Genomic DNA, 11,844 nt, shown 5'->3' with positions numbered 1-11,844 from the left:
TGGGTCCATGGAGGTCCCCTAAGCCAACTGCTGCATGTCAATATCAAGGGGACCTAGCAGATAGGAACAAAGGTTGTAAGGTCCCTGCTATGTGTGGTGAATAAAGTTGAGACAGGTCTGGCCCGAGGCTCTATTATGTCGCCTGTTAGACATTTTTTCTTTTTGTTACTATGTTCTCTCTATATTCTTGAAATTTAGGATCTCCTTACCTTAGACCCCCAATGCTGGGAATGCAGGTGAAACCCACCATACCAGGTTGTGATTGGGTTTGGAAACAAAGAAAAAGCATATTAAGCATGGTGTAAAATCAAGATCCTATGATTTTCCCTTTAATCAACAGATAAGTAACCCTGCAGTTTCCCCACTCGACCTACAGCCAACCAAAGACCAAGTAAGACCTTTGCCCTTTTTTTCTTTTTTCTTTTCTTTTAATTGGATATTTTCTTTATTTTTTTTTGACCCAATTGGTAAGATATAATTGCCCACTTAATCATACAAAGCCCGGTACCATCCATCCCTTAGGAACATTAATAACAACCTGTAAATACATAGAGCAGAATATTAACATCGCCTGCCATGGCTTCTCACCCTCTCCTCTCTCCTGTCTCTTCCTTTCTCCTCTAGTCTCCTCCTCTTCCTTCAATCTTCTCTCCCGCCCATCCTTCCTTCTCCTCCAGTGACAGGCCTCCTTCTATCCTATACCTGCCCCTCACCTGTACTTTACAAATTCAATGGGGAGAAGGTTCTGGTGAAGTCACCTGATTCCTGAGTAAGTGACTAGGCAGCTGTCCTTGGGGCAGTGGAATTAGCATCAAAATACAGATAACTCCAGGGCAAACCACAACATTTCCCCCTTTTTGTCCAGTTACAAAGCCTTTTCACTTATATATAAATTGAGAACAATTATTACCATTCTACAATTTATATAGCATAGGACATACTCAACACCCAGTCCATCACTATATCAGTTAAACAGAACATTTAGTTATTCATTCCAGCTTAAGAAAGGCTTAACATCTATATTATATCTTGGCTAGCTTATATACTATCTGATAACTATCCAATAAAATATGTATATTCAGAATTATACAGCCTGATAGGCTATAAGACTATAATCAGTCTTCAACCCCGTCAGAAACCTGAGAATGACCAAATATGTGTACACATAGGAAGCCTAACACGGCTTCCAGAACTGAGAGGTTGTAGAGACAAATCTCCACTAGCACAGTCCCCTGTTAGCATTATGTGAGCACAAGTCTTCAGCCTTCTGGCCCAAAATCAACTGACAGACTGTTGAAATGCAGATTTTGAAGGGCTGATCACCCTGTCTTGGCAGAGTTTATCAGTCAACTATTCTGCATAATTTGCCCTGTTTTGGACAGTATTAGTCTGCAGATGAAACAGGCAGTTTTGTCCAGTGGCTGCCTAGCCACAAAGTATTGCCTCACCTGGAGGTAGAAATGTTCAAATTCTTCATTAACTCTGCCAAAGGGGAACTGTTAGGAGCAGATATGTCTCAACAAAAGATAAATAACTTTAAATCTCAAATTTTGTGGATTTCTGACGTTTTTGAAAACCATCTACCTATATAAGACAATCTGTACTGTTGTCTTTATATCTTAACAATATCTTGAAAGTACTCTCACAAAGTCAGCAATATGTTTGCTATTTGGCCCTTAACTCACATGTGTAATCAACTCAGAAGTTTGTAATGACATCAATAGAAAGACTGGCTCTAAACTTTGTACTTTTAAACTTTTAACAAATAAATTCTATATCAAAGCAAAGATATGATTTTAGCTTAGTTACCAAATGAGATTATGACTGTATAACTCAATCTAGCTAATTCCTCCCTGTTAAATTACAACCATTTCTAAATTCTTCATTAAAAACAACTTTAGAATAACCACTTTCAGCCCCCCAAAAGTCCTGGGAATTGGGGCGACTCCTCCTCCATAACTTCTTCACGCTGCACATGGGCATTGAGGTATCCTTGGGGGTAGAGGGTAGCAAGAATGAAGCAAATGGTGTAGCTGATGTGTCCTGACTGGACCCAGCTGAAAGTTCTTTAGACCAGGAATCCAAGTAGGCACACACTCTGTAAAATACAACTCTCAAGACAAAAGTTTAGAATCGAGATATCTTTTTGTTTGATTCTCCTGAATAAATTTTTCAGGTGGTCTACCTCTATCAAATCTGATCAGTATGACTCTGTGAGGTTTCCAGAGCCTAATCACACTTTTTAAAAACACAAAGACAAATTCTTTCTCCCAAAATACTGTGGTCCTTAGTCTGAAACCAGAAAAGTTTGTATCTTGCACTTTCTTTCAGAGTAATAATATATCCATAAAACTCAAAGTCACACCCATCATGAAGACTAAACAATTTTTTAAAAAGCAAGTAAGCTAAACAATGAGCCTGATAGGCTTTTGCACTCTGTGATATCAGGAAATTAACCCAAAATTCCCATGGAGCCCACGTTAAGAGAATCCGAGCTTCCTGTTGTGGTAAATATCAAAAGTAACCACAAACCCTCACTACCCGGCATCCACGAGCCATATGGCCTTTAGCAGGGTTAATTCATAAAACAAACTAAATACTTTCTATCAATTCCAATATCAATAAGTGACATATCAAACCAGGACTTCAGCCCAAAATATCTCAATCTGTCAAGATCTCTACCCAGAGCCACAGATTTTTCTTTAACCTTAATAACTTCTATAATATATGTCTGCATTCACTCTCCCTGGTGTTACAGACATTCATCACAACTCTCTACTTGGAGTTAGTGACTAATTTTTCCCTATCTAAGTTCTGAACCGTGGATGAAAATCCCCACCTGATTCAGGATATTTTCTTTATTTACATTTCAAATGTTATCCCCTTTCTGGTTTCCTTTCCAGAATCCCCCTCCCCAACCTCCCACTCCCTGGCTCCATGAGGATGCTCCCCCACCTACCCACCCACTCCCTCCCCCCTCTTTGTCCTGGCATTCCCCTACACTGGGGCATCCAGCCCTTCACAGGACCAAGGGCCTCTCCTTCCATTGATGTCCAACAAGGGTACTCAAACCCTTTGCTACATATGTGGCTGAAGCCTTGGGTCATTCCATGTGTACTCTTTGGTTGGTAGTTTAGTCCCTGAGAGATCTGGGGTATTTGGCTGGTTGATATTGTTGTTCTTCCTATGGGGTTGCAACCCCCCTCAGTTACCTCAGTCCTTTCTCTAACTCCTCCATTGGGGACCCCATTCTCAGTTCAATGGTGGGCTGCCAAGCATCCACCTCTGTATTTGTCAGGTTCTAGCAGAGCCTCTCAGGAGACAGTTATATCAGGCTTCTGTCAGTATGCACCTCTTGGCATCCCCAATAATGGCCAGATTTGGTGGCTGCAAATGAGATGAATCACCAGGTGGGGCAGTCTCTGGATGGCCTTTCCTTAAGTCTCTGCTCCACACTTTGTCTCTGTATTTCCTCCTGTGAGTGTTTTGTTCCACCTTCTAAGTACTGAAACAATGACTTCATGAAATTCTTAGGCAAGTGGATGGAACTAGAAAATATCCTGAGTGAGGTAACCCAATCACAAAAGAACATACATGATATGTATTCACTGATAAATGGATATTAGCCCCAAAGCTTGGGATACCCAAGATACAATTTACAGACCACATGAAGCTCAAGAAGAAAGACAAAGACATTTGCCTTCTTAAACCCAGACAAGCAGGTCAATGACAACCTTGCTTTTCTCCTTATTTAAATATCTCCTCTTAGCCCTCTGATAAATTCAACTGCTGATATTTTGCTAGGTTTACATGGTTTCTCAAAACCCCTGGATGGTTACTCAGTTGGTAAGGTGCTTTTTGTACAAGCATGAGGATTTGAGTTCAAATCCCCATTAAAATTTGAGTGTAGGAATTGGAGTGGTAGATGGCTCCCTGTTAACAGCATTTGCTGTCCTTGCAGAGAACTGGGGTTTGAATCCCAATACCAACTTGGCAGGTGACAACCATGTGTGACTCCAGTTAGATGGAATATGCTCCCTCTTCTGACCTCTGCAGGTACTGTTTGCATCTGATCATAGATATTCCGGCAAAACACACACACACACACACACACACACACACACACACAAGCATACAAGCTCACAAGCACGTACTTACGCATGCACAGAGAGACCTGTTACATTCTAACAAGCATTGTCACTTTTACTTGCATTTCAGGAAAATGTCTCCTGCCTGCTAGTGGAATTGTGAAGCCTCCCAAATTTTAATGGTGCTTTAAGGGCAAAAAAATCTTCAAACACAAGGACTGAAATAACATTTGAATGTCCTCTAGCCTGACCCTCCCCTGATCCTCTCCTTCTCACTTATTTTTTGAGACTGTCTCATGCTGGTCTCTAACTAGCTGATTAGCCAGAGCTGACTTTGAACTCCTGCTCCCACCTCTCAAGTGATCTACGATGCTCAAATTTATGCCCTTGAACACCTCTGGGGCAGAGGCTTGATATCTTCCCAGATTTTTCTGTCTTTGGAACCCTGTGAGAAAATTCTTCTGGAGACTGAAATGAAAACTAGGCTGGCCCCTGCTTGTAGGAGCCTGCTTGTAGGACTCTGTAGGAGCTTCTCAGTTCCTTCATGGTACCTGGTGAGGCTACAAACAGCTAGTTTCTCTCTGGGTCCTTCCGGAAGTGGGTCTTCTCCTGGCAGTGGTTTACACGTGATCACTGCTGTCTGAAGAAGCCTAGGCTGAGCTCATAGCAGGTGAACTGGATGTTGGAACAAAAAATATCATGTATGCATGTATAGGACAAGTGTTAGGTAATATTAGAGACCCAGCATAGATGGGGAAGTTAGAAGCAAGCTTCGATGCTGGTTCTGCCTCACTTGGCTCTTAGATCATTTTGTCTCTGTGTCTATCTCCAGGATCCCATCCTAGTCCAAAGACTTACAGACAATTGGATCTCACCCCTTAGTTGCTCACACATCCTATCACATGTTGCTACCTTCTACCCACAGAAATCACAAGTTTAGAAGAAAGGTGTGGTGGCATATTAATGGACAGCTTGGACAAGAGGAGGTATCAGAAAACCACCCGTCCTTTAATTTCCATAAGAACAAGGGCCCCATCTTATCCATACAAACACCCTTTCTCCATTCCATTCACTGTGCCAGCAGAGCTCAGCCTGAGATGCTCGCATCTTGACATTATCTGTTTATTTTTCTTTGAACATTTATCGAGTCCAGTCTCCTTACAGCTTTGAAGAGTTCTTGGGATACAAGAAGAAATAGCATGCATCTCTTGAGGGAAAAAAAGCAGACAGTTAAACATATAAAGGTCTTTCATTTAGTTTTAGACTTAGTTCATTTTTATGTGCTAATGAAGCAAATCTAAGGCTGTGTACCTCTGTCCTTGATTGCCTCAACTGCTTGGGAGTCTGTATTTTCTTGCAAAGTAAGGAGTCATGACTGGAAGGAGGGGCAATAGTCTTTGGATTCTTTACTGAGAATATTGATCCAGCTCCCCTCCTTGCCCAGCCCCTAGTAAAGTACCAAGTATGTCAGGGGCAGCAATGTCAATTCCACCCATCTATGTGGGGCATAACTCAGCACCCTCAAGCTGGGTGCCTGCTATCTAAGAAGGTCAGAAAAGAGGTCTCTCCTGTGTCCTCTAGAAGAGCAGTCATTGACCTAGAGATAACCCAACTCTCTGGGCCCTTTAAGGAATTTAGAAGGATCTCCATCTGGCTATCGCACACAGAGAAGTCCAAGTCCTGCTGGGATACCAATTGGCAGTATCAAAGTTAAAGGCTCAAAGGACAATAGTAGGGAATTGACCTGAAGACCCAGTAGTACCACTCTTGGGAATATATCCCAGAAGATGCCCCACCATGCCACAGGGGCACATGTTCCACTAAGTGTTAATTTTAATTTGAGAAAATTGGATACATTTTCTCTTTTTCAAGATTCCTAATATTTACGTCTTGCTTCTTTCTCTGAAGAAGGCCATCTCATCTCCTCCTAGATTTTTTTTCCCATAACATACAAACTACTTTTGAAACTTAGTGTTTCCAAATATTATTTGAAAAATTACTTATCTTTGATAAATAGTCTCAATTCTCTGAAATTTAGAGGTATATAAAATGACATCTTTACATGAGTTTAAAAATTATTTCATGACTCATGAACTATAAAGTGCAGCCTGGGGACAGACTGACCCGAGGTCCAGGCAGCGAGCAAGATGACGCAGACTCAGGGCACCAAGAGAAAGTCTGTTACTACGACGACCGGGATGTTAGAAACTACTACTATGCACAAGGGCACCCAATGAAGCCTCACCGAATCCAAATGACTTATAATTTGCTGCTCAACTATGGTCTCTACTGAAAAATGGAAATCTATTGTCCTCACAAAGCCAATGCTGAGGAAATGATCAAGTACCACAGTGATGACATTAAATTCTCATGTTCTATTCGCCCAGATAATATGTCCGAATACAGCAAGCAGATGCAGAGATTCAACGTGGGTGAGGATTGTCTGGCATTTGATGGCTTGTTTGAGTTCTGTCAGTTGTCCACGGGTGCTGTGAAACTCAATAAGCAGCAGACGGACATCACTGTGAACTGGGCTGGGGGCCTGCACCATGCAAAAAAGTCTGAAGCATCTGGTTTCTGTTACGTCAATGATATTGTATCACCAGAGGGTGCTGTATATTGACATTGATATTCACCATGGCGATGGCATGGAAGAGGCCTTCTATACTACAGACTGGGTCATGACTGTGTCCTTTCATAAACACAGAGAGTACTTTCCAGAAACTGGGGACCTACGGGATATACTGGGGCTGGCAAAGGCAAGTACTACACCATTAACTACCCATTGCAAGAGGGCATTGATGAGGAGTCCTATGAAGCCATCTTCAAGCCAATCATGTCCAAAGTAATGAAGATGATCCTGCCTAGTGCAGTGGTCCTACAGTGCGGCTCAGACTCCCTGTCTGGAGATCGGCTAAGTTGCTTCAATCTGACCATCAAAGGACATGCCAAGTGTGTGGAGTTCATGAAGAGTTTCAACTTGCCGATGCTAATGTTGGGAGGAGGTGGCTACACCATCTGTAGTGTCGCTCAGTGCTGGACTTATGAGACAGCTGTGGCCCTGGACACAGAGATCCCTAATGAGCTACCATACAATGACTACTTTGAATACTTTGGATCAGATTTCAAGCTTCACATTAGCCCTTCCAATATGACTAACCAGAACACTAATGAATACCTGGAGAAGATCAAACAGCGGCTCTTGGAGAACTTGAGAATGCTGCCCCATGCCCCTGAGGTCCAAATGCAGGCCATCCCAGAGGATGCCATCCCAGAAGAGAGCGGTGATGAGGATGAGGAAGACCCTGACAAATGAATTTCCATCTGCTCCTCGGACAAACGCATTGCCTGTGAGGAGGAATTCCCTGATTCTGATGAGGAGGGAGAAGGAGGTCGCGAGAACTCTCCTAACTTCAAAAAAGCCAAAAGAGTCAAAACAGAAGATGAGAAAGAAAAAGATCCCGAAGAGAAAAAAGAAGTCACAGAAGAAGAGAAAACCAAGGAGGAGAAGCCAGAAGCCAAGGGGTCAAAGAAGAGTTGGCCTGAGCAAGGCCTGCAGCTCCATCTTCTCCCCAAGTCCCTCACTTTCCCTCAATTTCTCAGAATTTATATTTTCTATTCCTGTGCATTTACATAAAATATATTAAATATAACATCCCCAGGGACTAGATAGGGACCAGCGCACAGGGCAGTGGTGCTGGGAGAACTCTTCCCAGAGCTCCCTTGTCCGTCCTGCCCCAGGTCTGAGTTTTGAACCACATAGGGTCCAGGTGAAAAGAAAACAACTGGAAAACAAAATCCTGAACTGCAAGTGTCTGCTTAGGAGCTCTGCTAAGATGGCCTTTGCTAAGCTTTTCAGCAGGGGTGACTGTGTCTTCTGGGACCCCTTTTCAGGCTTGGGCAATATCAGCCATTTTTAGATTGGTTCTGTTTCTACCTTCCCGCCCACCCTGGGGAAGCAGAAAAACTTACACTGCCCCGCCTTCCCCCCAATTCTGTAGGTAGAGGTTGTTAGCCTAGCTTCCTTTCTGAGATATTTTCATTTTGTGATACTCTTTGTAATAAAACAGCACATTTCTATTAAAAAATGCAGCCTGAACCATATTTTGTTCAGTAGAAAAAGGTAAATAAACAAAATTGTTGTTTCTGAACATACAGTGTCTCAGACTTTGTTCCTGTGACTCAAGTTTGGGCAGGAGCATAGCACCTGGATTTAGAATAGCATAGAAGTTTCAAGACACAAATAGGATATAGTTTCAATATAAAAAGACATTTTTAATATGACCTCAAATCTACAAAAATTTTCAAACTCTTCATATTTACATTGTACTAAATTAGATGAAAATTTTATCCCAAAATTAAATTTACCTTCTGTCTTAGTTTAAAAACCATATCCTTTCACAGTGAGTTGTACCTGAAGCACTATAACATGTAAACTCTCTATTTTTATGTGCATCTGAGCCCTTCACCATTGTACACAGATTCATAAATTGAGAAAAAGTGGGCAAAAAAAGTAAGTAGCTTCAGGTCACCATCTGTACCCAGAGCTGTGGCTGTCTCATAGCTCTCAGACCCTAAACCTGCCAGCAGAGGGCTGGTCTGCCAGGAGCACTCTCCCTTCTAAGCCAGGAGCACTCTCCCTTCTAAGCCAGGAGCACTCTCCCTTCTAAGCCAGGAGCACTCTCCCTTCTAAGCCAGGAGCACTCTCCCTTCTAAGCCAGGAGCACTCTCCCTTCTAAGCCCACAGCCCACAGGTGGGGCTCCAGGTTCTCTCCTAAGACTATCCAAAGAGAGAGCAGCTGGGAGAGCACAGGGCTCAGGAGACACAGTGCACCCTGGGATTGGATGCTTCAGGTCTCCGTCTGTGCCCAGAGCTGGGGCTGACCTACAGCTCTCACACCCAAAATTTGCCCAAAGAGAGCTGGTCTGCCAGGAGCGCTCTCACTCCTAAGCCCACTGGTGAGACCCCACTTTCTCTCCACTGACTGTCCGAGGAAGAGTCCCACCGGGAGCACAGGGGGTGCAGGAGACCCAGGGAAGCCTAGGACAGGACCTTCAGGTCTCCATCTGCACCAAGAGCTGGGGAAATCCCACAGCTCTCGGACCCAAAACCTGCCTACAGAGGTGCGACTCCACTCTCTCTCCACTGACTATCCAAAGACAGACCTACTGAAAGTATATGGGGCATGGGAGCTTCAGGCAGTCTAGAACAGAACACTTAAAGTCTCTATCTAAGCCCAGAGCTAAGGCTGTCTCAGAGCACTCCAGACAAACTTTCCCTGAGAGAGCTGGTCTCCCAGAGGCATTCTCATTCCTAAGATCACAGGCCCACAGGAGGGACAAGCTCCAGTCAGACAACAAGGCCAACTAAAACCAGAGATAACCAGATGGCAAGAAAAAAAAAGAACAAGAACCTAAGCAATAGAGACCAAGGCCACTTGGCATCATCAGAACCCAGTTCTCCCACCACAGCAAATACTGGATACCCCAACACACCAGAAAAGCAAGATTTGAATTTAAAAATCACATTTCATGAGGATGATGGAGGACTTTAAGAAGGACATAAATAACCCCCTTAAAGAAATACAGGACAACACAGGTAAACAAGTAAGAGCACTTGAAGAGGAAACACAAAAATCCCTTAAAGAGTTACAGGAAAACACAACCAAACAGGTGAAGGAATTGAACAAACCCATCCAGGACCTAAAAATGGAAATAAAAACTATACAGAAATCACAAAGAGATTACACAACCTTAGAGAGAGAAAACCTAGAAAAGAGATTAGGAGTCAAGTAGCAAGTATGCCTGTCAGCAAGAGGCCATGGAGGATACCCAAGGAAAAGGCACAGACCGTAGAATTGGCTGGTCTCAAAGGACCAATCCAAACCCTAGGTCACACTGAGGAATCTGCAAGTGATAAAGAACCCACACAGATGCCCTGTAATTCTCCACAACCAGGGCAAGTTGATAGCCTCCAACCCTCACCAAGACGTCCCAGGACAAGACATGGGAAAGTAGAGGCAGACAAGCCTTCAGCAGTAAGGAAGACAGTGCCAACATCAAGGCAAACTGTGCGATCCCGAAAGGTCACTGAAATTGATGACAATGGTACCAAAGCTTCAAAGGCACCTGTAAAGCAGACATTAGATACAGTAGCCAAAGAAACTGACAGCAAAAGGCAGCTAAGGACACGTAAGAATGGGGCTCAACCTCTTGAAGTCCTGGGTGACTCCAAAGAAATAACACAAATATCAGATCATTCTGAAAAACTAAGACATGACACTAATATTCTTAAGAGCACTCTACAGCAAAAGCCAGACTCAATGAAACTTCTGAGAACATGCAGAAGAGTGCTGAGGACCTCTAAAGAGGACCCCAAAGAAGTGTTGATGGATACCAGTGACCTTGCAGCATTACAAAGCAAAAGCAACCTTTACCTGTCCCCCCACAGGAAGTCTGCAAGAGATGGAAGAATTTTGAGAACCAGGGCTTTGTGCTCTGTAACCCCAAAGCAGGAAGCAACAGGTGAGAAGCCTGTACATAAGACACAAAGGGCAGCTTCTACCAAGAGGCACGTGTCACCTGAGCTGGTGAAGGTGAAACACCTGAGAAGTGTGTCACATAAACGTGAACCTGTGGAGGAGCGCATTAGCACCATTATGCAAACAGAAGAAATGGAAGCCAAAAGAGAGAACCCTGTCACTCCAGATCAGAAAATACCCCAGAGCTCTAGGTACTGAAAGAAAACTGAAAAACAGCCAAGCCCCAAGTTTGATGCATCTGCAGAGAAGGTTGGGATAGAGAAAAATGAGAAAACAATGAAGATCTCCCAGGAGACAGAGCCGCAGAATCCAGATACTGGAACCAAGAAGTCTTCATCTCCGGGCAAAGTCAGTGGGAAAAGACCATGTTTGAGGTCTAGAGCACAGACGGAGATTCCCCAGCCTCATGAAGCAGAAGAAAAAACAAGCAAATCAGGTGCAGAAATCTCGATAAAGACCCAGCAAGAGAAAGGAGTCTCTGGAGATTCAGATGTTAGGTGTTTGAGATCCAGACAAACTAGAGTCACTTTGGACAATGAACCTAAGCCAAGAGTAACTCGAGGGGCCAAGAAAGATGCAAAAACTCTGAAGAAGGATGAAGACATTGTATACACCAAGAAATTAAGAACAAGAAGTCACCAGAAAAGTGAAACTGTGTAGCAAAGACATTTAAGAAGGAAAAGTAAATTTGGTTTAATGATAAATTCCAGTATGATTTTCACCTCCAGTGAAACTATAAATATATAGTATATAAATAAACTATAAAGGTGAACTATAAATAATACTGCCTGTGCTTAAGGAAGGAAGCGTTGAGCTTTCCTGATCACACTCTCTTCAAGCTCCAATGGAGATCATGAAGATCACCAGGGATCTCAGAGCAATAGCAGTTTAAATGTTTGGTAGGTAAACAGGTAGAAATGTGGCCCTCTGTCCTACCCAATAAAGCTCTGTGAAATTTAAAAGAGAGAGAGAGAGAGAGAGAGAGAGAGAGAGAGAGAGAGAGAGAGAGAGAGATTGATTAGGAGTCATACTATCAAGTAAAACTGTCAATTACCATACATGGAGAAACCATGATTTACATGACAAAACCAAATTTACACAATATCTTTCCAAAACCCCAGGCCTACAAATGATAATAGATGGAAAACTCCAACACAAGGAGGGAACCTACACCCTAGAAAAAGCAAGACAGTATTCTTCTTTCAACTAACCCA

General features: G+C 43.1%; 1 pseudogene; it reads left to right on the top strand.

Moving 5' to 3' along the window:
• Nucleotides 1–6,235: 6,235 nt before the first annotated feature.
• Nucleotides 6,236–11,290, top strand: LOC116883983 (annotated as a pseudogene).
• Nucleotides 11,291–11,844: the final 554 nt, after the last annotated feature.

The sequence above is a fragment of the Rattus rattus genome, chromosome 14 (genome assembly GCF_011064425.1).
Source record: "Rattus rattus isolate New Zealand chromosome 14, Rrattus_CSIRO_v1, whole genome shotgun sequence".
Taxonomy (NCBI): domain Eukaryota; kingdom Metazoa; phylum Chordata; class Mammalia; order Rodentia; family Muridae; genus Rattus; species Rattus rattus.
This window is presented reverse-complemented; position numbering and strand designations above follow the sequence as displayed.